This window comes from Hippopotamus amphibius, chromosome 17 (assembly GCF_030028045.1).
Source record: "Hippopotamus amphibius kiboko isolate mHipAmp2 chromosome 17, mHipAmp2.hap2, whole genome shotgun sequence".
In the NCBI taxonomy this organism is placed as follows: Eukaryota; Metazoa; Chordata; class Mammalia; order Artiodactyla; family Hippopotamidae; genus Hippopotamus; species Hippopotamus amphibius.
In genome coordinates this window covers 49,804,632-49,831,746 of record NC_080202.1, presented here as the reverse complement: position 1 = coordinate 49,831,746, position 27,115 = coordinate 49,804,632, and the positions used below count along the sequence as shown (strand labels likewise).

Sequence of the window (27,115 nt, the reverse complement as noted above, 5' to 3'; positions counted from 1 at the left end):
TACAAACCTGTAAATCTTAAATTCTTCAAGATCCCAGGAGAAAATATGCCCTAGATTACAGTATCCTTTGTGTACGCATCCCTTCAACCACTGTTCAAGGGCTATCTGCTCTCTCAGTTGTGGCCCCTTGACATTTCTCTGACTTCCAGACACATGAGAAGAAAAGATGTAAGGATTGAGACACTTTTTAAGTTTTTAAAAAAATTTTTGTATTTAATTTTTCGATTTTGATACAAACATCAGAAAGTGTGAAAAAATAGTGTCCTTCCCACTCTGTCCTCTACTTGCCCAGTTCCTAGACTTAAAAGGTAACCAATGTCACTGTTTTCTTGTTTATTCTTCTAAAGTGTTTTTTATGCATATACAACAAGCCAATACAAATTTTCTTTTCTTTTTTTTTTTCAAAAAACACGAAGGGTAACATATCATACACACTGTTCTGCATCTTGCTTTCATCACTTAACCCTATATCTTGGAGATCTTTCCATATCCTATTGAATCCTATTCTAATTACATCCTTTTGTTTGTCAAGAATACTTCTTACTTGTCTTCATCATAGTACAGTCTAGCACACAAGGCACTAGCACACAACGCAACCAGCAGTCCCTGAGAGCTACCTGAGACACCTGATGGTGGCACCATATCACACGCCAAAGACCTTGCATCTCTTCTCTCCATCTCATCTTCAGTTTGATCTTTTCTCCAACTCGCCCAGTTCTCCTCCTCCTCCTCCCTGTTCTTCTCCCATCTCACCCATGCCCTAATCCTGACAACTGGACCTAAAAACACCAAATATCACTGATACTGCTTAGTCATGGCTAGCAATAAAAAAGCTGCAGACCCTGATATAGAGAGAAAGGGGCAAATAATTTTCAATACTAGTTACCAAGAGTGCCTTAAATTGAGGAGTTTTTGTTTGGAGTTATTTTTCCTTTGTCATTTATGTTTCCTTACATACTTTGGTTCTTGAAAAGGGTGAGTATTGGCACTATTTTCTATAAGACTATAAACAGAAATAAGCACATACTGGGGTCTAACATTTAAGTAATGCCTTATAGAACTAGAGTTCATTCTGAAATAAGATATTCAGAAACAAAGTGTAAGAACTACAGAAAATGAATATTTTGGCTCCAACGTATACATTTTAATTAGCCTATCTTTTTTTTTTTTTTTTGCCTTAAAAATAAGTAGTTGCACTCTGAAAACACATCTCAGAAACACTTTAAAGGTATTCAAAACTGAAAAAGAGAATAAAGTTCTCTCCCCCTTTTTATATTCTACCCTACAAATTCAATGCTATCCTCCTCCCCTTTCCCCGACCAAAAAAGTGCCTTTTTCCCAGGCCCAGATCAAACATTACAGTTTTTAAGGTTTTTTTAAGTTATAAAAGGAGAAGTAAACATTAACAAATTAAAAGATTTGTTTAGACTCAGAAGAGGTCTTCCATTGATCAAAGGGTTAAATTAAGGCAGTCACCTAACTACATTCTTAAGTAGTTAACAGGTGGTAACTCACACAGTATGGAGTATTGACTTTACTCTGTATTCCTGTCATGCCAGAGGCCTTTGATGCAACTTCAAGGGTTACTGTAGAACTTACCCAGGTTCAGAGATGTAGAGGTAAAATGTTTTATATATATATATATATATATATATATATATATATATATATATACACATTAAGAAAAAAAGTCATATATATATATAAAGATAGATATCTTAAAAAGCAGACCTCTTTGTATCTAATCCGTTAGTTAAAACTGTAAAATAAAAATCTAATATATTGATCCCCAGTTCCTTGGGCTTCTAGGGAACTAGTACCTGTTGATATTCTCTTGCCTGCTTCCTAAAGATAACAGAGGCTGCCAGGTCCTGGCACTAAACACTGGCAATAAACACTCAACACCAAAGAGAAATATTCTTGCAGTTCCTATGAGTTCAGGACTTCTGGCTGGGTTCCCCACACAACCCCTCCAAATCCACAGGGAGAGTGGCTGGAAGAACTGTGTCTCTCTGGCTTCCTTTATACTAATATACACACTCCTCCTCCAACAATAGCAGCTGGAACATAAATGAAGATGAGAACTCAGTCTACATTTACCTAAAGACTTCCCACAATCCAAATATTTAGCTTACATAGACTGCATTAATATCTGATTTATTCACTGCATTAATCTGGAATTCCACAGGGCAGATTACCAGACAATAATCTTAATTACACTAACATTTAGCTCTGAAGCAAGCAACCTGTGCCACCCAGGGAAGCTGGTGGGGGCTTCATCACACCTTATCTTTCCCCATCCTTCCTCCCATTTTCCTCCCTACACATATCTGAAGCTTTGTCCTCTGCTTAGTCCTAATGGACAGTTCTTTACCATCTATGTACAAGAAACTGGAAGTAACCAAGAGACTGGAGAACCACCACATCACTGACAGCTTTTTCATATAAAGATCATCTACCCACACTGCCCCCAAAGAGGTTTATCTCGGGAAATGAAACATGACACAAAGTGCTACCTGTTGAGAAAAACAGTGTAAATTCGCATGCAAAGGACTAGCAGAACTCTCCAACAGAGCTATACACATAAACGAACAGGCCTTAGAAGGTTCTAACATACTAAATGACGTTTCAGAGTAAATAAATGGCTAGTGACACATCTTTTGTAATACATGAATCAGCTACAGGTTTGCAAGAGTGGGACACACCCTAGCACCTATGACACTAAAGTACCTGTCTGAAAGTGAACCTGGCTGTCTAAATTGCCAATCCATCCTACTGAGATTGGAACAGAATTGTACAACTGTGTGGGTTGTCATAATTTAAAGTTAAAAAATAAACACATCATCATCATGGAAGTTAAATTGAAAACTTCATTAGTATTTTAACACCAATAATTAAGAACAGTAGCAATACAAAGTAAGGAGTAACCAATCAGTCCTAGGAAGCAAACACAACAGTTTTTTGAGGGGAACGGAACGTTGGGTAAGAGGGTTGAAGAACTGCAAATTCGAGAACTATAAAATCCTCAATTCTAAAGAAAAAGAAATAAAATGAGAGCTTTAATTTAAAAAACAAAAACAACACATCTTACCTTAAGAGGCATCCAAATAGCATTCATAGTGCCAGGAATAGTTCAGACAATACTCAGAAATGAGCAAGACAGGAGTCTTAGTAATCCCCCAGTCACCAAGTATGAGCAGGCAGGAAAATTTTTTGTTTCAAGAAGGTATCTGAAAAGAGAGAACTTTCATTTAGATTAAAAATAATCGAGGATAAGCAGATAGTTTAAGCTATCTGGACAGAGATTTGAAGTACTGTTTGCCTCACCAACTTAAAAAGATGTAGAAAATATCGTCCCCTTTGGAAAAGGACAAATGTGTGTGGTATATGTAACTCCATATGTATGCAGAAATACATTTTTCCATAAAACTGGATTAAATGTGTAAGACATATTTTAGATAATACAAAACTGCTTATCAAATAATTAGAAAGCCAAAACCATTTTTCCCAGATAGAAAAATGATTACCCAGGGTATTTCATAAACACTATTAAAAAGTGATTTGTTAACTGATCACCTAAAAAAGACCCTTGCCACGTTTAGTTTTAATAAATTAAAACCTCTCTGAGCGTTCTGGTTTTCTTGAGTTTAAACTGCAGAGCCCATTCTACATGAAAAAAAAAAATCCATTCTTGACTAAAGTGCGACAAACAAAAGATCCTTCTTTCCTAGAGATCTTTAAAAGCAGACCAAACAACTTAATTTTGAGGATGGGAGGGAGGCAAGTTCGTCTGGAGATAGGACGATGGATCATAAGTGACCTCTTGCAGGATCCTTGCTCACATCTTAGGCCTGAATGAAAATTCCAGCTTAACCAGTTACTGCTTCGCTTAAAATGGAGGCTTGCCCGAGTAGGGACAAAAATAACAGCACCCACCTCTGTAAAATAAATTTCAAAAAATTCAAAGACTACAGCACCCTCATTTAAAAAAAAAAAAATTAAAAATAAACACCCCTGGAGTGGATTTGTTCTTCCTATGCGTTTGTCACTTCGGCTTCGAAGACTTGGCATCACTTTCCTTACCGCTCGTCGGATTTTTTTTTTTTTTTTTTTTGGGCGGGGGGGGGGGGGTTTGACTCTTGACCCAAGTCTCGGGAGGGCTTAAGAGCCCCTCCACGATCCCTACCGCAAAAGCCGAGGGGCGAAGAGAAAGGGGAGAGCCCGAGTTCCCACCCCTCCCCCCACCCTGGACCCTCAGTCCCCAAACCTACCCCCCTTCCCGCAGTGGGGCGACTCCTTCTGCCCCAAACCCATTGTTGGGGCGGGGGGCGAGAGGACGAGTGCGCTCAGGGAAGGGGCGCCTGCGGCCGTCGCCCCGGCTTGCTTCAGGAGGGGGCGGCCCGCGGGATGCAGCTTCCCTTCCTCTCCGCGTCGGTCCGTCCCACCTCGGCTCGGCCTGGCGCCCCGGGCTCTGCTCCGAGCCCCCGGCCCCGGGCCCGGCCCAGCCCGCCCCCCCGAGCACCCAGCCCCCGGCCCCTCTGCCAGCAGCCCGGGGCCCAGGCCGGCGGGTGGGCGCGCGGCGGGGGGTCCCTATGCCCCGCACACGCGTCCCCGCTCCCCCAGCCCAGCCGCTTCCAGGGCCCTCGGCGGCGCCCGCTCCCCGGGCCCGTCGGCCCCCCGCCTCCCAGCCGGGCCGCCCCCTCAGGCTCCCGCGGTCGGGGCCGCCTCCCCTTCCCCACCATCACCCCTACTGACTCGTGCCCCCACCCCGCCGGGCACCAGTGCCAACGGCGTCTCCCCCGGCCCCCGGACCTACCTGCGCGGCTCAACCAAGCCTAGAAGTGGGGGCGGGGAACCTTCCGCCCTCCTCTGTCTCTCATTGGCCCTTCCGGGGGACATCTGGAGCGCCATTGGCTGATGGCGGATGTCCGTCAGAACGGTGGGGCGGGACAGAGGGGAGAGGGATGCTGGTGTCTCGGCGTCTCTGTCTCTGTGTATCTCGATGTCTCTGTCTCGGCTCCTGGAAATCAGAGATAATTGGATAAGAGGACTGGAAAGGGGCCTCAGGTGGAAGGAATAGAAATAGGAATCCTGGCAGAGCTTCCCACCAGTCTGCCACTCTGAACCCCCTACCTAAGTCCCCTTTAGATCCCCTTGCCCATCACCCCCAACCCGGGCCCCTCACCCTTGTAGGTTCTTCATCCAGGAAGCGATGTGATGAAAACCCGAGGCCGGAAGGCCACAGAGGGAGATTTTATATATGTATATAAAATATACACATACGAATACTTACATATTGTCAACCAGATATAAGGTCATGAGGGCCTGGAGAGGAAAGGGCACACATTCTCACAGACAAGGAAGGACTTGAGATATAGCCAAAATAAGAAAGAATCAAAACTCACTCTAAGAGCTGATAACAGTGGTTTCCTCCTGGGAGGGGAGCTGAGGGGACCAGGTGGGAGGAAGACTTACATTTCACTGTATATCCTTTTGTATCTTTTTATTTTAGTACCATTCACAAAGATTCCCATTTTAGGAAATTAATTGGCTTAAATTTTAAAATAATTCCAAGGTTACAAAACCAGGGGGACAGGTAAGATAGTTGTCCAGGCAAAGTGGGACAACATGCAGATTGGGAGAGGAATTTTAGTTTTTAATATGTTCAATTCCAGATACCAGTGGTAAAACCAAGTAGAGGTGTCCCAGAGGAAACTGGAGTTATGGAACTGGGGAGAGGGTGGATAATCTGGACTAGCAGAAATTTGGAGTTCTTCTCATAAATGTGGTGATCAGTGACATGCTAAAGGATAAACTCCCCATAGAAATAGAAAAAGACACCCACAGTAAAGTCAGGAGTGGGAAAAGAAACAGAAAGAGGGTCATTGAGATAAGAAAAACAGAATAGTGAAGAGGTATGGAAGATAAAGGAGGAAGAGTCTCCGAAAAAATAAAATAATAAAACTATGAGAACCTCACAGGTCTTACGACTCACTTCAGGGACTCCCTTTAGGCTCATTCAATAAGAATGAAAGCTTGCTGTACACCTGAAACTAACACAACATTGTAAATCAACTATACTTCAATTTTTCTTTTTTATTTAATTAAGAAACAAAAAGAATGAAAGCCAAGAGAATACTCAAAAAGCAGAGTTCTTTACTTTTTCATACATGGACCCTTCTTAGAATGTTTTTATTTTATTGTTTATTTTTTATTATTTTATTTTATTGGCTGCATTGGGTCTTCATTGCTGGGCGCGGGCTTTCTGTAGTTGTGGAGAGCAGGGGCTACTCTTCATTGCAGTGTACGGGCTTCTTATTGCGGTGGCTTCTCTTGCTGTGGACCACGGGCCCTAGGTGCCCGGGCTTACAGTAATTGTGGCACATGGGCTCAATAGTTGTGAGTCGTGGGCTCTAGAGCGCAGGCTCAGTAGTTGTGGTCCACAGGCTTAGTTGCTCCACAGCATGTGGGATCTGCCTGGACCAGGGCTTGAACCGGTGTGTCCCCTGCATTGGCAGGAAGATTCTTAACCACTGTACCACCAGGAGTGTTTTTCAATGCATGACAAATATATGCAGAAATCCAAAGGAAACCAATTACATTAAAATATAATTTTCAAAATATTTTTAAAGTGTAACATAATAATATATGTACTTTATATTAAATCTGTTAAATAATAATATCTAATGGAAGGCCTAATGACCACCATAATTTTGAGGTAGTAAATGAGCAAAAATAATATTTCAAGATCTCCACAACTGTCGTATAATAGGAAAATACCTGTGATTTCTATTGGTGACAAGATCACAAGTACTGCTAATGCTACTTGGTTTGTTACCTCTGTTCATAACTGAAGGAGATACTAATTTCCTGTTTTTAATTTTCTGTTAGATTTTCCCCCCAAATCAAAGCAGGTTACTTTTCCTGATTGAAGTTCGTGGATTTCCTAATCTATGGACCCCAGGTTAAGAAAGCCTATCTGAAAGAAATCACTCTTCCCAGCCTCCACACACCCAGATAGGGATGTGGCCCTGCTTCCCCCCCATCCCACCTCTGTCTCTCTCTTACCCTTCCCCACTTACTCCAAGCCCCCTCTGGTTCCCAGTCCTACACGCAGATGTCTGATGGCTCTGTGACACTAAGGTGATGAATGAAAGTTGGATACACCTTGTCTGTCTTCAAAGAAAAAAGAGAAAGCTCTGAGGTGTATTGCAGATCTGAAAAGATGGGGAAAAGGAGCCCAGGATGGGGTATCATTCCTTACCATGAGGGAAAACAAATTATAAAAAGAAAATATCTTTATCAGTTAAGAAAGAATCTTTTCCCTGAGTTTATTAATATTGCTCAAATCAGGTCTAGAGAACATCTGCAATTCAATATCTTATTTCATAAGTATGGAACATTGGGCAAAAAATAGTCACTACCTCGTAAGGGTTTTGGGAGGATTAAATATGTATTATATTACATGTAAAGGGTTTAAAATAATGCCTGACACAGGCTAAACACTCAATTTTTAACTATTATTATATTTGGCATTCTGTTTTCCACTGCATTCCATGAAAGTTTCTGGTAAGATTATTTATATTAATGATATATATAATAGCAAATTGAGTGCTAAGAAGGTTAGCCCAGAACTCTTGCTTTTCATTTAAATGCTTCAAAATTAGAATACTCCACTTTTTCCGGTTACATTTTCATTCCTCTGGGGGGAATAACATCAGTGTCTCTTTAAAAGGATTGTGAACTTAGAAAAAAAAATGTCTGGCTACTCATATTACAAAGGGCTAATTTCCATAATGCTGTATATAAAGATCTCCTACAAATCAATAAATAAAGCCCAGCAATCCTTATACACTGCTGGGGGGAGTGTAAACTGGTACAGCCCCTTTGGAAACGACTTTGATATAATCTAACGAAAAGATATATATACTCTATCAGAGCAGTCCCACTACTACATATATATTATTACGAAATGCAGAATTTTAAGTGTCAGGATGACTGTACAAGAATATTCATAGTAGCATTGTTCCTTAGTGACCCAGAAAGGAAACATCCCAAATGTCTACCAAGCATAAAGTGCTTAAACTGTGATATATTTATACAATGAAAATTAATAAATTATGGTTGTATTCAACAACATGAATAACTTTTTACAAAGGTAATATTGAACACACAAAAAAGCAAGATACAAAAAATTATCTAGTCTTATTCCATTTATATAGTGTTTAAAAGCAGGCAAAAGTAAACTATAATTTTTAGGGATGAGTAGATAGGCGGTAAAATAAGGAAAAAAGAAGGAAATGAACACAATAAAAGTCAGGAGAGCCAGTAGAGAGGCAGAAGGAGTTTGATTTGACTGGGAGCTGGGGTTGTTCTTAGGGGCTGGCAGTGTTCTACTTTTTGATCAAGTGATAAGTATACAAATATTTGCTCTATAACTATTTATTAAAATGCACCCCCAAAACTTACACATTTTTCTATATGTATGTTATATTTCACAAAGAAAATATTTTTTTAAAAAATCTCTGTACCAAAAAACGGACAAAGGATATGACAGAAATTTCACAAAAAGGAAAGTAAGGTTGGCTCTTAAATGAAAAGAGGCTCAACTTTACTAAAAGACATGTGCTTAAACCTCCACCGACAGTCCAGACTCCCTGGCAGTCCAGTGGTTAGGACTCCGGGCTTTCACTGCCCTGGGGCGCAGGTTTGAACCCTGGTTGGGGAACTAAGATCCTGCAAGGTGAGGCAAAAAACCCAAAACGAAACAAAACACAACAACAACAAAATCTCCGCTGAGATACTAACAGGTCGTGAAGGTAACGCTTGCTAACATGTTGTGTTGGCAGTGGCAAGGGGAATAGCCACTTTTTGCATCCGTGGTGAAAGTATAAATGATTCCAGTATCTATGGGGGGCAATTAGATAATAGCCATCAAAATTATAAATGCAAATAACCTTTAATTCAGCAATTCCATCCCTAGGAGTTTATTCATTCATTCCCCAGATACTTATTGAGCACCTACTATGTGGCAGGCACTGTTCTATGCTCTAGAATTTATCTTATATAGTCTATGAAAAGTCTGGGAACATGGGGCTCTCTGTTATTATCATAGAGTTGCTCACGAGAACGTCTTGACTCTCAGAGACCTTAATTAAGATTATATCAGAGCATAGTAAATAAAATGAAAGAATTATAATAAATATTTCCCTACTTCCAAATTTTTAGATAATCTGTATATACAGATTGGTTGGTTGGTTTTTGAAACATTGTTTGTAATAGTAAAAGAGGAGGAGACTAAAATTTAAATGCATGTCATTACAGGACTGGTTACTAAATTACGATTTTCATCCTGCTCTGTCACCAGGGCTGTCTTCATGGGCATAGGAGAGCTGTGCAGTCACACAGGGCCCCACTCTCAGAAGGGCGCATGCTTTGCTGTTGCCTCTTGAAATTCTTAACAATTTTACTTCCGAACTTGGGTTTTGTAAGCGAAGTCTGATGAGGGAAGGAAGCAAATGTGTGAGTGGAGGAGCTATGAGCAATTGGTTGTCACCATTCCTTGCTACCTTATTTGCAAATAAATAGCATCTGTGATGTTCCACAAGCACAGAATTCTGGTGGACTCGTGATACGTGGGAAACTCAGCCAATGAGTACAAGGTAAGTGTGCTCCATGTTTGCCTGAATAAGCTTTGGGAGGCCACGCTTTCCATTTGAATTAGAACTTGCCCTGAAGCCAGAAAGAAGACAGTGGTTTTCTAAGAAACATGGAAGACCCAGGAAAAGTATCATAGCATTTCTTACTGTGTTACTTCTTCGTGTTAGCCAATCACTTATGCTGAAAATCATGACACAGAAGGAAGAGTCAGACAAGGCAACCCAAACCCAAGTTCCTTTTCCTTTCAGTCCTTCCTTGCTTATCAGGAAGCTGAAAGTAAAGTGTTGGCAGAATGTGTACATTATCAAGAAGTGAAATCAAAACTTTTGAGTTCATTTATCCAGAGTACCCATTGTTCTGGTAAGAACAAAATACATGTGCAAGTACAAGCTGCAAAATACAAGTTGTATAATTTCAGTGATTCAGCATTCGAGTTAAAAGCTCTTTAAAACTGGCTTTGCACAATATAAAGAAGGATGATAAATGTCATACTAATGATTTAAATTTTTAATTTTTCTTTACTTAGGTGACATTAAATAGCAAATAAGAAACACCATGGCGAGTCAAGATAGAGACCATGAAAGAAAAGAAGAAGCTTTATATTTTAGTACATTTAATGGTGTTTTCCCCTGCTTTTTGAATAAGGGACCCACATTTTCTTTTTTCTTTTTTTTTTCTTTTTGGCTGCGTTGGGTCTTCATTGCTGCGTGAGGACTTTAGGGGCTACTCTTCGTTGCAGTGCACAGGACCCACATTTTCATGTTGCACTGAGCCCCGCAAATTAGATAGCTTGTCCTGTTCATCATTTACAAATTTTGTGGCATCAGTCAAGTTATTTAAACACTCAGTGCCTCAGTTTTCATCTCTGCAAAATGGGAAGAATAATCATATGTATCTCACAGTATTGTTGAGAGGGTTAAGTATGCCAATATAAGTAAAACTCAGAGTTTAGCTATTATATACTTAATATTAGTATCATTATTGCTGTGTTGCTATTATCAAATAGACAATAGAGTATCCAGTCATAAAAAAGAAAGAGGAAATCTTTTTTTTTTAAAGCTTTATTTTGTTATTTATTTATTTTATTTTTGGCTGCATTGGGTCTTCGTTGCTGTGCGTGGGATTTCTTTATTTGCGGCAAGCGGGGGGCTACTCTTCATTGCGTCATGCAGGCTTTAGTAGTTGTGGCACACGGGCTCAGTAGTTGTGGCTTGCAGGCTCTAGAATGCAGGCTCAGTAGTTGTGGCACTTGGGCTGAGTTGCTCTGAGGCATGTGGGATCTTCCTGGACCAGGAATCGAACCCGTGTCCCCTGCATTGGCAGGTGGATTCTTAACCACTGCGCTACCAGGGAAGCCTAAAGAGGAAATCTTTTCTTATACTACATGTACTACTAAAGAGTGGTCTCTATACAAAATATATTAAGTGAAAAAACAAAAAAGGTATCCAACGATATTTTTTGACATGCTTCCATTTGTGTAAGGAAGGAGAGGAAAAAAATGTCTTACATATATACTTGCATACACTTGAAACATGTTTCTGGGACACGCCACAGTTAAATAACACTGGTTGCTTTTAGGAAGGGGAACCACGCAGCTGGAAGAGAGGGGAATTTTTCTCTCTTCAAACTTTTGAACCATGTTGAAGTATCACTTATCAAAAAATAAAATAAATTAAACATTTTAAATGTCTTCTATATTTTACTTCACACAATGCCCCGCAAGCACAGAAGACTAAATAAATAATTGTTGGCTAAAATATTTCTTTAAAATTTAAAAGGGGATAAGCTCTTTTTTCTCAGTCCGTCACACAGGTGTCTGATGTGACATTCCAAAGCAAAGACAGTAACTACAGTATCTAAAGTAAACTCTAAAGTAAACTTTCCATCCTTGTTTGTTTCCATACATAGAACCCTGTGTGATACTTTATAGAGAAACTAGAGAAAATCTTGGTGATTAGACAGAACAGGCAAGGTTAAGGAGCTTGTGCTAGTCCCAGATGGGCTTGGTTGGTGATAGATTGGGGTGCCTCCCACCTGCCAGGTGCTGTACTGGAGGGGCAGCGGTGAATAGGAAAAACCTAATTCCATCTTCACCAAGTAATTACGATACACTGTAATGAGTGTTAGGGTAATAGAAGTTGTTGTAACCATGGGTGCACATATTAGGGGGGCAAGCAAATTCTGTCCCCCAGTTTTACTGCCCCAACAATTGCATTGAGATCTTATAATAGCAGCTCATGCATTCTAGTCAAAGACGATATACCCAAACCGTTATCCAAAAGACCTGTTCCCTAAGTTTGGGAGATCCATTCACCTGCACCTGTGGGCCTCACTGTGCGAAATCGATCTGCGAAGATCAGGGGTGGGGATGTAATCTGGGGCCATGTAACTCACAAACAGTAAAAACCAATAACAGCGGTTTCACCGTGCAGCATCTTAAGCAAATAGTTAATGACTCAGTTTCTCAGTTTTCTCAGAATAATACCTAACTCCCAGGGTTACTGTGAATGTTAACACAGGTAAAGTCTTGCACAGAGCAGGTGCTCAATAAAGGCAGCCTAATGACATTATTGTTACTATTCAGTCGGTAGGACTCTGGCCTTCTGGATTCAAATATGAGAAGAGATGACACACTGCTGTCATATCCACTCACTTGTACTGATTTTCCTTCATAGTATCACGTTTATCACTTCCTTTCCTTCCCACTGTCGTCAGCTTAGCTCAGAGATCACTGGGCAGTGATATTCAGTTGGGCTGGAGATTCTGATTTAGTGGATAGGAGTGAGGTCTAGACCGGTGTGGCCAGTCTGAGGGCCAGATTCTGAGAACCACTGATCTGGAGAAGATGGGTAGGCTCAACCTGCAGAGAACCTTGAATATTATGCTGAGAGGTGCATGCTTCACCCTTGGAGGCATGGAGAACTTTTTAAAAAATTTATTTTATTGAAGTATAGTTGATTTACACTGTTGTGTTAGTTTCTGCTGTACAGCAAAGTGATTCAGTTATACAGATATATATACTTTTTTTTTCAAAAATATGAAATGCTTTGCAAATTTGCATGTCATCCTTACACAGGGGCCTGCATGGAGAGCTCTTGAGAAGTTTAAGCCTTCACGAAAAATAGTCACACTTACTTTTTAGAAAAATCACTCTGGATACAATATGAAAAACTATTCAGAGAAGGCTAGGCTAGAGTCCAAGAGAACAGTTAGGAGGCTGCTGCAGAACCCAGTTGAGAAATCACAAGGACCTCAAATAATGTTTTATTCGACTTGGGTTATCATTTGACCTGGGTAGCAGAAGCTAATCCATTTGCCTTTAACTGTCTTTGGCTAATGTCTCTTGGATAGCTGCTTCCACTTTGGGAGAGTTCTGAGTTAGGGAAATAAAGGCAAGCCCTTTGAGCTAGTCCTTCGGGGAGCCACTGGGCAATCAAAACAACCAACCAGGAACTTCCCTGGTAGCGCAGTGGTTAAGAATCCACGTGCCAATGCAGGGGACACGGGTTCGAGCCCTGGTCCGGGAAGATCCCACATGCGTCGGAGCAACTAAGCCCATGTACCACAACTACTGAGCCTGTGCTCTAGAGCCCTCGAGCCACAACTACTGAGCCCTCATGCTGCAACTACTGAAGCCCATGCGCCCAGAGCCCATGCTCCACAACAAGAGAAGCCTCCACAATGAGAAGCCCACGCACCCCAATGAAGAGTAGCCTCTGCTCGCCACAACTAGAGAAAGCCTGTTCACAGCAACGAAGACCCAAAGCAACCAAAAAACAAACAAACAAACAAACCCCGACCAAATAGAGTTATAGATGTAGGAAACAATCTTATGGTAACCCGGGGGGAAAGGAGGGGAGGAATAAATTGGGAGATTAGGATTGAGATATACACAACTAAAAAAACAAAATTAAATTCAAAGCAAACAAACGACCACAGTTCTTTGAGAATAAGGTCCGTTCTCCCTTTGGTACTAGGAAACTATACTGGGAAGGCAAGCTGTTGTCTTCTAGACCAGCACTGAGCTGGAGAGAGAAAAATGGAACTGGAGTAGGTTAAAACACCACACAACTCTCTTACCAGGATCCAGCTGTTTTCTTCTTGATTACTCATTCCCTTGGTTGCTGTAACCTTTTGATTAGTTTTCAGAGTTCCAGTGAGGTTGATTCTGACAGTTTTTGCCAGTTTACTCACCACTTTCGTGGAGGGACAAACTTTTAGAGTTTGCTACTCTGCCATTTTTGTTGGTGTTTTGTAGTTTTCAGTGAACAAATCTAACACTTCTTTGGTTAAATGGATTCCCTAAGAGTCGTTGTTGCTGTTCGCTGCTATTGTAAATGGAATTGTTTTCTTCATTTCATTTTCAGGTTGTTCATTGCTAGCACATAGAAATAGAATTGATTTTTGTATATGGATCTGATATCCTACCACCTTGCTAAACTTGTTTATTAGTTCTAGCAGCTTTAGGATTTCCTCCCTGTCATTTGCAAATAAAGATAATTTTACTTCCTCCTTTCCAATTTGGATGCCTTTTCATTCTCTTTCATGTTAATTGCCCTAACTGGGAATCCCAGTACAATGTCGAATAGAAGTGGTAAGAGTGGGCAGCTTTGTTTTGTTCCTGGTTTTAGGAGAAAAACGTTTAGTCTTTCACCACTAAGTATGCTGTTAGCTGTAAGGTTTTCATTAGATGCCTTTTACTGAGCTGAGGGAACTTTCTTCTATTCAGAATTTATTGAGTGTATATGCTTTGTTTTAAATTTTATATTTACCGTTACATTCAGAAAGTTTATATATTATTTTTTTTAAACTTTATTGGATTGTATACCAGATTACAAGTTTATTTATTTATTTACTTATTTACTTATTTATTTATTTATGGCCGCATTGGGTCTTCCTTGCTGCACGAGGTCTTTTTCTAGTTGCGGCGAGCAGGGGCTTCTCTTGTTGCAGAGCACAGGCTATAGGCACGTGGGCTTCCGTGGTTGTGGCACACGGGCTTAGTTGCTCCTCGGCATGTGGGACCTTCCCAGACCAGGGCTCGAACTGAACCCATGTCCCCTGCATTGGCCGGCAAATTCTTAACCACTGTGCCACCAGGGAAGTCCCTATATGCTTCTGTTTTATGTATTTATTTATTTATTTAAAAATATTTTGGGGGGGAGGGATAAGTTGGGCGATTGGGATTGACATATATACAGTACTATACGTAAAATAGATAACTAATAAGGACTTACTGTATAGCACAGGGAACTCTACTCAATACTCTGTAATGGCTTATATGGGAAAATAATCTAAAAAAGAATGGATGTGTGTATAACTGATCCACTTTGCTGTACAGCAGAAATTAACACAACATTGTAAACCAACTCTACGCCAATAAAACATTTTTTAAAATATTTTATGCATTTAAAATGTTATTTTAAGAAGTAGTTCATAGGCCTTGTGAGATTGTCAAAGCATTCCACGGCACAATTATTGTGAAGGGCCTCTGCTATGTGGCAACATCTTCTGGGGTTGAGTGGCAGCTCTAGACCAGGTTTATGCTTCTCTAGTTTGTCATAGTCCCGACAATCCCCTGTTACATTTTTAATACCTGGGTGCTGCGGATTGAGTTGCGTCCCTCTAAAATTCATATTGAAGGGCTTCCTAGGTGGCGCAGTGGTTAAGAATCCGCCTGCCAATGCAGAGGTCACGGGTTTGATCCCAGCTCCAGGAAGATCCCACATGCCATGGAGCAACTAAGCCCGTGTGCCAAAAAAAAAAAAAAAAAAAAGTTAAAATTCATATTGAAGCCCTAACCTACAAGGCGATTGCATTTGGAGATAGGGTCTCTTCAGAAATAATTAAGGTTAAATGAGGTTGTAAAGGTACGTCCCTGATCCAAAGGTTTAGAGTCTTTATAAGAAGAGACATCTGGACTTCCCTGGTGGTCCAGTGGTTAAGACTCTGTGCTTTTACTGCAGGGGGTGCTAGTTCATCCCTGGTTGGGGAACTAAGATCCCACATGTCTGGCCGCCCCCCCAAATAAAAAAAAAAAAGGAAGAGACACCAGAGTGCCCCCTCTGTCTCTCCCTCTCTCTCTCTTTCTCTCAGCTTCCCTCCCCTTGCCATGTGAGGACAAAGCAGGAAGGTGGCCATCTACAAGCCCGGAAGAGAGTCCTTATCAGAAATGGAACACTATCAGAATCTTGATCTTGGATTTTCCAGCCTCCAGAACTGTGAGAAAACAAACTTCTGTTGTTTAAGCCACCCAGTCTATGGTATTTTGTTATGGCAGCCTGAGCGGACTAAGACACTGGCTCTGCGTCACTCAATTTTTATTCTCGTTTGTGACACCACCCAGATTAAACGATCATGAAGCCGAGATCCAAGATTAGTTAGGAAGGAAGCAAAATCAAGGTGGGTTTTTAAAAAGGTTAATAGGATTTTGCCTCTCGAAGATGGAAGAACTGAGGAAATGGAAGGAAGCAAGAAAGCTGGAAGGGGTTAAGTTTATGGGTCAGAGAGTTGAATCCTGGAACTGGACTTTCAGAGATGGAGCAGGTCCACTGCCTGGGAAGTTCCCTTGCATGGTTGTGGGTGGAAGGTGCTATAGATTCGAAGCTCACTGGAGTTGAAGAAATTGAGGGAAAATGAGGCATACGTTTAAGCTAGCCAGGGTGGTGGAAAGGAAGATACAAACCTAGATGCCCAGGTTAACATGGAAGAATGGCTGGAAGGTTGCTGGATGACAAGTTGAGGTGGAGAACAGGGTCTCCTGGCTGGATGACATGAACCTCAAAAGGAAGAGATGCCGGGAGCTGTTCGGGGATTGCCTAAAGGCTCAGGCAAGGCCGAGCACTCCGGGAATGGCCTGCAAGGCGGGATTTCCGATGAAGGCATCTTCGGTTCGGGAGAGCTGCAAAGCAGGCATCCTGGAAGTACCGGAGTTCTCCGAGATTTAGTTTCACTATGAGTTTCCTCTGTTTACTTCTCTTTCTAGGAATGATGAGCTCTCTGGGTGAAGGGGCGCCTACGCCGCCTTCAAGAATGGTGGCTACCCCCCCGCTTTCTTGGTGTTGTGGAAATTCTATGGGCCGCAAACAAATCACATGTAGACCCTTAGGGGGCCCGGGTAATGGAGGAATGTTTAAACTTATTATCCCCACCCTTGGGCCATGCTGGCAATTCGGCCGTCATGGGCCATGCATTGTGATCAGGAATGCTGCCTCACCCAATCACAACGATCCCAAACCTCTGAAGTGAGGGTCCGTCAAACCAAAGTTGCCTATAAAATATCCCATGCACCCTTCCCTTATAAGAACGGAATATTACGGGTATCTATGTTATGTCCATGTCCTGTATGTCTGCTGTCACGTAGCATAGAGAATGTAGCTCACTAATTAAGCTTAACCTGCTAACAATGTGTCTGTCACTTCAAGCTTGTGGCGCCTGAGAGGCCTGCCCTTACAGATTGTTATCCTGTGTTCTCCTCCCCCTTGTAACCACTGGAGGGTTAAAACAAGAATGGTAATGTTAAGCATGGGGAAAAAATGTTCGATTGTTTATGGACAAGAACGTGAAGAACTGATGAGAACTGATGATTACATAGAAGACTCATCACCTGACTAAGGACTGGCCCCCGGCGGAATCAATGGGACATTTGGGGGAGGGATATGGGGCCCCTAATGGAAAAATCCACATAACAAGCTGTAAGATATATAAGACCCGAGCAAAAATTAAAGACGCTCTCTCTCTCTCCACTTCTCTGCAACTTCACTGCCTCCTGTCTCTTCCTTTCTCTCGCCGACTCTACCCCTCCCAAGGGACTCCCTGGATCCTGCCGGGGCTGGACCCCGGCAAAGAGACTTACATGAAGGCGTGGGAGCGAAGGCAGAAGGCAGCAGGGGAAGCTATGAGAATTCTACCCTCCTTCAGTGTTCTCTCCATCCGCATGGACCTCATAATCTAATAAATAGTGTCCCTTAAATCAAGTACAACTTCTGTCTTGTTCTTTTTTGTGTGTTTAGACATACATTGCTAATCCCAGTCTTTTTTTTTTTAAATAAATTTATTTATTGTTTGTTTCTGCACAAGAGTTTTCTCTAGTTGCAGAGAGCAGGGGCTGAGCGGGGGCTACTCCTTGTTGCAGTGTGGGGGCTTCTTGCAGTGGCTTCTCTTGTAGAGCATGGGGTTCTAGGCACTTGGGCTTCAGTAGTTGCAGTACGTGGGCTCAGTAGTTGTGGCTTATGGGCTCTAGAGTGCAGGCTCAGTAGCTGTGGTGCACAGTCTTAGTTTGTCCTTGGCATGTGGGATCTTCCCGGACCAGGGCTCGAACCCGTGTCCCCTGCATTGGCAGGCAGATTCTTAACCACCAGGGAAGTCCCCTTACTTTTCTTTATGCTTGTACCCAACTGTGTATGTATCCCTAAACATAGTTTAGTTTTGTCTTTTTTTTTTTTTTTTTTTTTGGCACACGGGCTTAGTTGCTCCGCGGCATGTGGGATCTTTCTGGAGCTGGGATCAAACCCGTGAACTCTGCATTGGCAGGCGGAGTCTTAACCACTGCGCCACCTAGGAAGCCCCTAGTTTTGTCTTTTAAAATTGTTACATAAATAGAATTACATACGATGTAGGTTTAATTTTAACATTTTATCTTGAAATAAAGACTTACAGAAAAGTTGCAAAAGTAATACAAAGAATTCCCATTAATTCTTCATTGGGATTCCTCAAATGTTAATATTTTATAAAATTTGCTATAATTTTCTCTGTCTCCATACATATGCAGATTTTTATTCAGAACTGTTTGAGAATAAATTGCAGATATAATGTCCCCTCATGTGGGAAGACATTCTGGAACCTTTTTGAAGCATTGAAAGTGTTGAAGTATGTGGGCCGAGCGATGGGATTCAGAATGTCCTGCTTGATCAGTGGAGGAGCTGAGGGTGCGGGGCGTGGAGACTAATATCACCCTGTTTGGTCCTGAGGGATGGCTGGTTAGCCAAAGACGGGTAAGATTCCTCAGAGGAGGAACAACCTAAGACAGGCACAGCCGCAGAGGGGCCAACAGGGGTGGTGCATAGAACCTTCCTTATATCACCGTGTTTGGCCCTGGAGGATGACTGGTTAGCCAGAGACGGGTAAGATTCCTCAAGGGAGGAACAACCTAAGACAGGCACAGTCGCAGAGGGGCCAACACGGGTGGGGCACAGACCCCCAATATCTGAGAGAGGTCTCCTGCCCCCAGGGCTGTTTTGCTCTCCACCCCCAGCTCAAATCCACACCTGCTCAACTCAGACCCAGGAAGTAAACAAAGATAATTGCCTCAATCATGTGAGGCCTTTGACTGTTTATGAGTGTAACCTGAGAATGTTAGCCCACGAACTCAATAAAAGCAGCCTGGGATGAGTCAGCGGGGCTCTTGATCCAAGAGGTCTTGAGCCCCCGGGTCCCACTTTTCTCTTCAGTCTGTGTCTGTGTCTTCTTCAAGCTTGCGGCACCCGTCACTCACCTCGAGTCGCCGAGCTGGTCTCGGCACCCTCACCCCTAAATACCTGTTTTTCCTAAAAATAAGGCTGCTCTCTCCTGTCATAGCACAGTTACCAAAATCAAGAAATTAATATTGACACTATTATTTAATCTGCTGACCTTATTCAAATTTTGCCAATTGCCTCACTAATGTGCTTTATAGGAAAAGAACATTAAAAAAACAATTTCCGGTCCAGGATCATTTCCAACATCACACATTGCATTTTCTTGTCAATTTAGTCTCTTTTAACCTGGAAGAGTTCTTTAATTTGTCTTTGTCTTTCATAACCTTGAAACTTTTGAAGATTACAGGTTACTTACTATGTACAGATATCCCTCAGTATGAGTTTGTTTGGTATTTCTTCATAATTAGATCCAAGTTATGCATTTTTGGCAGGAATATCATATCCAGAAGTGATGCTGTGTGCTTCTCCATGCATCCTATCAGGAAGCACATGGTATCTAATTGTCCTATCACTGATGTTAATTCTGATCACATGGTTAAGGTGGCACTTGCCAAGATTCTCCAGACTTGTTAATTGTAGGGAGTTCCCTGGTGGTCCAGTGGTTAGGACGCCTCACTCTCACTGCCGAGGGCCAGGGTTCAATCCCTGGTCCTGGAACTAACATCCCGCAAGCTGTAGGGTGTGGCCAAAAAACAAAAAAGTTGTCAGTTGTGAGGGGAAAATAATGTGTCTTGTGGCGAAGGACTTTGAGACTATGTACATATCCTGTTTCTCATCAAACATCTGCCTGTTAGTTTTAGCATTCATTTATCATTCTGGCCCCAAACAGTTATTACTATGGTGGTTGCCAGATAGTGACACGTATTATTTTGTTTCTTACGTTTTTGTTTGTAAAATTCATCTATATTTTTGTGTCTAACTCTAGCTTATACCATTCCACTGTTGGAATTATACCACCATTTATTTATAATTTAATTGGTGATAGACAGTTGGAGTGTTTATACTTTTAGGTAATTTAAAAAAATCTGTAATGAGTATTTTGTACATAGATCCTGGTGCATATAGTAACACACTTATGTGGGGCCACTATCATAGCCACATGTGGCTGTTGAGCACTTCAGGTGTGGTTAGTCCAAACCGAAATGTGAAAAATGTAAAATATATACCACATTTCAAGACTTCCCTGGCAGTCCAGTGGTTAAGACTCTGCACTTTCAATGCAGGGGGCATGGGTTTGACCCCTGGTTAGGGAATAAACGTCCCACATCCTGCGTGGTGGGGCCAAAAAAAATAAATAAAAAGACCCACAACACATTTCAAAGACTTAATATGAAAATAAAGTAAAATATTTCATTCATGTTTATACTAATTACATGTTCATATGATATTTTGTATTTTGGGGATAAATAAAATATACAAAACCCCCTTACAGGGAAGAAAAAGACTCACTTTCATCCAAGGACACTTTCCGTTTCTGAGCCAGCCTGCATCCAATCACTGGCCAACATGGGGGGATGAAGTACTGTCTTTTTGCCCCCACTCAGGACCACTCTAAAAGTTCACCCACTACAACATTTATAAATATTTGTAATATTTATTCCTTCCCCTAAAAGTGGACTTGTTTTGAGTTTTTTCTACCTCATTTTGTCAAATTTTAAACATTCTTTAAAAATGTCATAAGCATCATTATGTAAAACATTTTTGAATATCTTTTTGAGAAAAGTTTCTAAAAGGTGGAAAATATGTTTTTACCTGGAAATGGAGTAAATAAGGTGTTCTTGTTTGTAAGAAAGCCTGTGGAATTACTCATAGAATCTATGCTAAGACTCATGGCTACTGAAACTCTGCAGCTCCCCTAGTGAATGTTTTAGTACAAATGCCTGACCTCTAGAGAGTCTTCCAGCATTGGGCAAAGCCTCAGGCTCCATTATCTCCCATGGAGAGTGTCAAGTTGAGTTTTCTGCAGTAAACTGCAACATCCAGACCAGATTGTTAGGTGGCTCCAACCTTCTCGTGCAGATTAGAGGAAGAAAATTTTGCTAACAGAGGCCACAGGCATACAGTACTGTACTACTGTACTTTTCAAGGTACGATACTGTAAGATTAAAATGTTTATTTTTGTGTTTGTTTTTTATGTATTATTTGTGTGAAAAGTATTATAAACCTATTACAGTACAGTACTGTATAATTGATTGTGTTAGTTGGGTACCTAGGCTAACTTTGTTGGACTTACGAACAAATTGGACTTACAAACATGCTCTTGGAATGGAACTTGTTCTTATGTAGGGGACTTACTGTATTGACTAGGAGTCTGCAGCAGCTGAGATAGAGAAGGCCTGGGGCTTCAGATAAGATTATGTGTCCCTTTCATCCTTCTCTGTTCGCTTGTTCCCTGTTTAACTTGTTGAAGGAAAATGAATGTCAATTTCCATTAAATAAGTGTAGTGCTTTCTTGTAACTTCTGTTTTGCCCCCTTTGACATTGTGAACCCAGGGTCTCAGGTTTAACCCTGAGTCAATACTCCTAAAATACTCCAGCTTCAGAACTGCCCAGAGTCAGCTGAGGCCCTCACTGAGACTTCACCATAGCTCAGCTTCTCCCTTTGCTCAACCTGTTTCCTTTCCTTCTCTTCCGTAGATGTCGATCCCAAGAACATTGCCTAGTATAAGCTTTGTGCATTACTCTTTGTTCCAGTGTCTCCTTCCTGGGGACCTCAGCCTGTGACACTGCAACCGTTTCTCAGAAAGCCCCACCAAAATGAGGGCATAAAGGAAGAAGAGGAAGGCATTGGATACAGGAAACAGGAGATCCATCATAAAGGAAGAGCAAAGGAGATCTCTAGAACGATGATAAAGAGAACTAAGGATGCAACAGACAGAAGGCAACCAGTCCAGATAGAAGCAATTTTGAAAGCTATGGAAGATACTTCAAGATGATGAAATTGATAGCATAACTGAATATAGTTGAACATGTTGAGAGGAGATTTGGACAAAACGGTAAAGAGTTTGGAGTTGAATTAATTATAAGTGTTTAAAAGTTAACAACGAGAAGCAAGACATAATTCTAGGGAAAACAAAAAATTGTACAAGGAAGGAAATCAGTGTTATATTGGCTCAGTTGTGAACAGGGTTTAAATAGTGATAAAACTGGGGACTTCCTAGGTGGTGCAGTGGTTACAAATCCACTTGCCAATGCAGGGGACATGAGTTCGATCCCTGGTCCAGGAAGATCGCACATGCTGTGGAGCAACTAAGCCCATGCACCACAACTATTGAGCCCGTGTGCCGCAACTACTGAAGCCCATGCACTTAGAGCCCAAGCTCCGGCACAAGAGAAGCCACCACAATGAGGAGCCCATGCACCACAATGAAGAGTAGCCCCTGCTACTAGAGAAAGCCCATGTGCAGCAGTGAAGACCCAATGCAGCCAATAAATAAATGAATAGATAAATTTTTTTTTAAAGTTATGAAATTGTAAACTTAGAATATTGCTCTAGTCACAGTTATAACTACATTGAAGGCAGAATAGGAAGATTACATACATAGGGAGAAGCAATGGAGAAAACATAAATCTTCATTCTCTTCAGTGGCAGTCAATAGATAACTCCTAAAATTGAAAAATCTATCACTGCATTTGGAGAATACAGACAAATACTAAGAGAATCTGGTAAAGGAGATTAAAGTGATTCCCAGGGAAGAAACTGCTTTTTCACAAGTGTGAAAAGTTTTTTCACTATTTAAACTATAGGAATGCCTGTCTTTGATAAGACAATGGAATATACGATAAGAATAAATGGAATACAATGGAATACTACTAAGCTATAAAAAAAAGAATGAAATAATGCCATTTGCAGCAACGTGGATGCAACCAGAGATGATCACAAGTGAAATCAGAAAAAGACAAATACCATATGATATCACTTATATGTGGAATCAAAATATGTCACAAATGAAACTATCTATGAAACAGAAAGAGACTCACAGACATAGAGAACAGACTTGTGGTTACCAAGGGGGATGGGGTGAGGGAGGGATGGACTGGGAGTTAGTAGATGCAAACTATTACACATAGAATGGAAAAACAAGAAGGTCCTACTGTATAGCACAGGGATCTATAATCAGTATCCTGGGATAAACCATAATGGAAAAGAATATAAAAAAGAATGTATGTATGTATATAACTGAGTCACTTTTCTGTACAGCAGAAATTAACACATTGTAAATCAACTACACTTCAATTAAAAAATACATTTAAAAAGTAAAAAATACATTTTCTTAAAAAGGAAAATCTCCTACCTATCTTAAGAGGGTTTATCCCAAATATGCAGGATAGTTGGAATTTAAAAATCTAGCAACGTCATTTACCACAGTTACAGACTAAAGGACAAAGACTACCTCATCAAAAAAAATTTATTTGGAAATAATTTCAAATTTTCAAAAAGTTGCAAAACTATAAATAGTTCGAAGAACACTACCCAGATTCACCTCTTCTTAATATTTGCCTTATTTGCTCTCCTTTCTCTCTCATATGTATATATATACATATATATGTATAAATATGTATATATGTGTATATATATAAATATGTATATACACATATATATGCATGTGTCTGTATTTAATTATATATCTATTATAGAATTATATATGTGTATATATTTCTTTTTCTGAAACTTTCATGGGTAAATGATAAATATCATGGCCCTTTACCACTTAAATACTTCAATGGTTGTTTCCTAAAAATAGGAATATTCTCTTACATAACAACAGCTCGTATATTTACAGTTCATAAGTTTATAATACTTTAATCTATCATCAATATTCCAAATTTGTCAGTTGACTTAATGACGTTCTTTATAACTTTTTTTTCCTCTCCAAGACAGGATCCAGTCTAGGGTTAGGTATGTCTTCATTTGTCATGCCTTCAACCTGGTTTAATCTGGAATATTTCCACCGACAACTTTTATGACATTAACATTCTTGAAGAATGTATTCCCCCACTCTGATGCTTTGCTTTTTTTTAACATAGAATACTCTTCACTTTGTATTTTTTTTAAGAATTTTTATTGAGATACAGTTAACAAACAATAAACTGCATATATTTACAGTGTACAATTTGGTATTCCAATCTCCCAGTTCATTTCCCCCCAACACTCCCCACTTTCCCCACTTGGTATCCATATGTTTGTTCTCTACATCTGTGTCTCTATTTCCACCTTGCAAACCGGTTGATTTGTACCTTTTTTCTATATTCCACATATATGTGTTAATATACGATATTTGTTTTTCTTTTTCTGACTCACTTCACTCTGTATGACAGTCTCTAGGTCCATCCATGTCTCTACAAATGTCCCACTTTCATAGCTTTTTACAGCTAAGTAATATTCCATTGTATATATGTGCCACATCTTCATTAACCATTAATCTGTTGATGGGCATTTAGGTTGCTTCCATGTCCTGGCTATTGTAAATAGTGCTGCAGTGAACACTGGCGTGCATGTGTCTTTTTGAATTATGGTGTTCTCTGGGTATATGTCCAGCAGTGGGATTGCTGGGTCATATGGTAACTCTATTTTTAGTTTTGCAAGGAACCGCCATACTGTTTTCCATAGTGGCTGTTATCAATTTACATTCCCACCAACAGTGCAAGAGCATTCCCTTTTCTCCACACCCTCTCCAGCATTTACTGTTTGTAGATTTTCTGATGATATCCATTCTAACTGGTGTGAGGTGATACCTTAGTGTAGTTTTGATTTCCATTTCTCTAATAATTAGTGATGTTGAGCAGCTTTTCATGTGCCTCTTGGCCATCCGGATGTCTTCTTTGGAGAAATGCCTGTTTAGGTCTTCTGCCCATTTTTTGATTGGGTTGTTTGGTTTTTTTGATATTGACTTGGATGAACTGTTTCTATATTTTGGAGATTAATCCTTTGTCTGTTGATTCGTTTGCAAATATTTTCTCCCATTCTGAGGGTTGTCTTTTCGTCTTGCTTATAGTTTCCTTTGCTGTGCAGAAGCTTTGAAGTTTCATTAGGTCCCACTTATTTATTTTTGTTTTTATTTCCATTACTCTATGAGGTAGATCAAAAAAGATCTTGCTGTGATTTATGTCGAAGAGTGTTCTTCCTATGTTTTCCTCTAAGAGTTTTATAGTTTCTGGACTTACATTTAGGTCTTTAATTCATTTTGAGTTTATTTTTGTGTGTGGTGTTAGGGAGTGTTCTAATTTCATTCTTTTACATGTAGCTGTCCAGTTTTCCCAGCACCACTTATTGAAGAGGCTGCCTTTTCTCCATTGTATATCCTTGCCTCCTTTGTCATAGATTAGTTGACCACAGTTTATCTCTGGGCTTTCTATCCTGTTCCATTGATCTATATTTCTGTTTTTGTGCCAGTACCTTACTGTCTTGATCACTGTAGCCTTGTAGTATAGCCTGAAGTCAGGAAGCCTGATTCCACCAACTCCATCTTTCCTTCTCAAGATTGCTTTGGCTACTCAGGATCTTTTGCAAGAAATCGTAAAATTTCTTGTTCTAGTTCTGTGAAAAATACCATTGGTAATTTATAGGGATTGCATTTACTCTGTAGATTGCTTTGGGTAGTACAGTCATTTTCACAATGTCAATTCTTCCAATCCAAGAACATGGGATATCTCTCCGTTTGTGTCTTTATTTTGTATTTTTTTGATGCTTCCTTTGTTAGACTTAGGTTATGCACTCTTGGCTGGAATACTGTATAGCTGAGGTTGTGTCTCTTTCAGAATATCACATCTGGAGGCACACAATAATCATCTGTCTTTCATTAGTGACTATCCACTAGAAATGTTGTCTAATTTCTCTAATACTAATTCTTTTTTCTCCTTTGCAATTAATAAGGTGTGTATGGGGAGATAACTTAAAACCATGCAAATGTAGTATTTCTCATCCAAATTTCTCCTAGATTTAGTATTCATTGATGATTCTTGCCTGATTCAATCTTTACTGTATAATGGTTACCGAATGAGTCCAGCATGGCCTCTACATTTATAACCTTTGGCCATGGGGGTGACATTGTGACACCAGTGGGTCCAGAAGGCAGAACATGGAGCCAAAGAGGATTATTCTCTAGCATTAAGGTCTAATGAAATTTGCCCCATTAGGTTTTGGACTTACTTGAGACCTATCACTCCTTTCTTTTTTCCTCTTTCTCCCTTTTGGAATAAGAAAGTCTGTTCTATGCCTGCCCCACTATCGTATCTTGGAAGCACATACTTTGATTTCACAGGTTCCCAGCTGGAGAGGAATCTGCCTTGAGATGAATTGTACCTCAAGTCTCACCCATATCTGATTTAGATGATATGTGGATGAGACTTTGTTGGAGTTGATGCCAGAACTAGTTAAGACTTTTGGGCTGTTGGGATGGAATACATATATTTTGCATGTAAGGACATGAATTTTGAGGGGAAAGAAGGAGAATCCAGTGGACTGAATGCTTATGTCCTCTCAAAATTCATGTGTTGAAATACTAACGCCCAATGTGATGGTAATAGGAGGTGGGGAAGTGATTAGGTCATGAGGGCAGAACCCTCATGAATGGAATTAGTGCACATGTAAAAGAGACCTGAGAGGTCCCTTTCCTTGTCTGCCATGTGAGGACATAGCTAGAAGACCACCATCTATGAACCAGGAAGTGGGCCTTCATCAGACACCGAATCTGCTAGACCTTGATGTTGGTTGGACTCCACAGGCTCCCGAACTGTGAGAATGTTATTTAAGCCACCCAGTCTGACAGTTTTGTTACAACAGACTGCATGCCCTACCTTTCCTCCTTTCTTTGCTCTTTATTCCTTTATTAATTATTGATACGGGCTCATGAATTCCTATTTTTCTCCAATAGCAATTTGGACTTCATTTTGGGAGGATCAAATGTATCAAGTTTGGCCAGCCCTTTCAGTTGGCTTCTGTGTCCTTGTGACATGCCTCCACCTCCAACTGAGTGTAC

The 27,115-nt window shown here is 40.6% G+C and overlaps 1 protein-coding gene across 3 annotated transcripts in view; it reads right to left on the bottom strand.

Moving 5' to 3' along the window:
• KANSL1 (KAT8 regulatory NSL complex subunit 1) overlaps positions 1–4,837 on the bottom strand; it is a 160,746-nt gene extending 155,909 nt beyond the window's left edge. For 2 of the 3 annotated variants that reach the window (XM_057714853.1, XM_057714856.1), the window contains exons 1-2: positions 4,272–4,489; positions 3,092–3,230 (exon numbers count right to left, since the gene is read on the bottom strand). The gene's annotated coding sequence lies outside the window, so the exon portion shown is untranslated. Of the gene's footprint in view, positions 1–3,091; positions 3,231–4,271; positions 4,490–4,816 lie in introns of those variants that run through there. The other variant, XM_057714854.1, reaches the window with a different exon arrangement.
• Between the last annotated feature and the right edge of the window lie 22,278 nt (positions 4,838–27,115).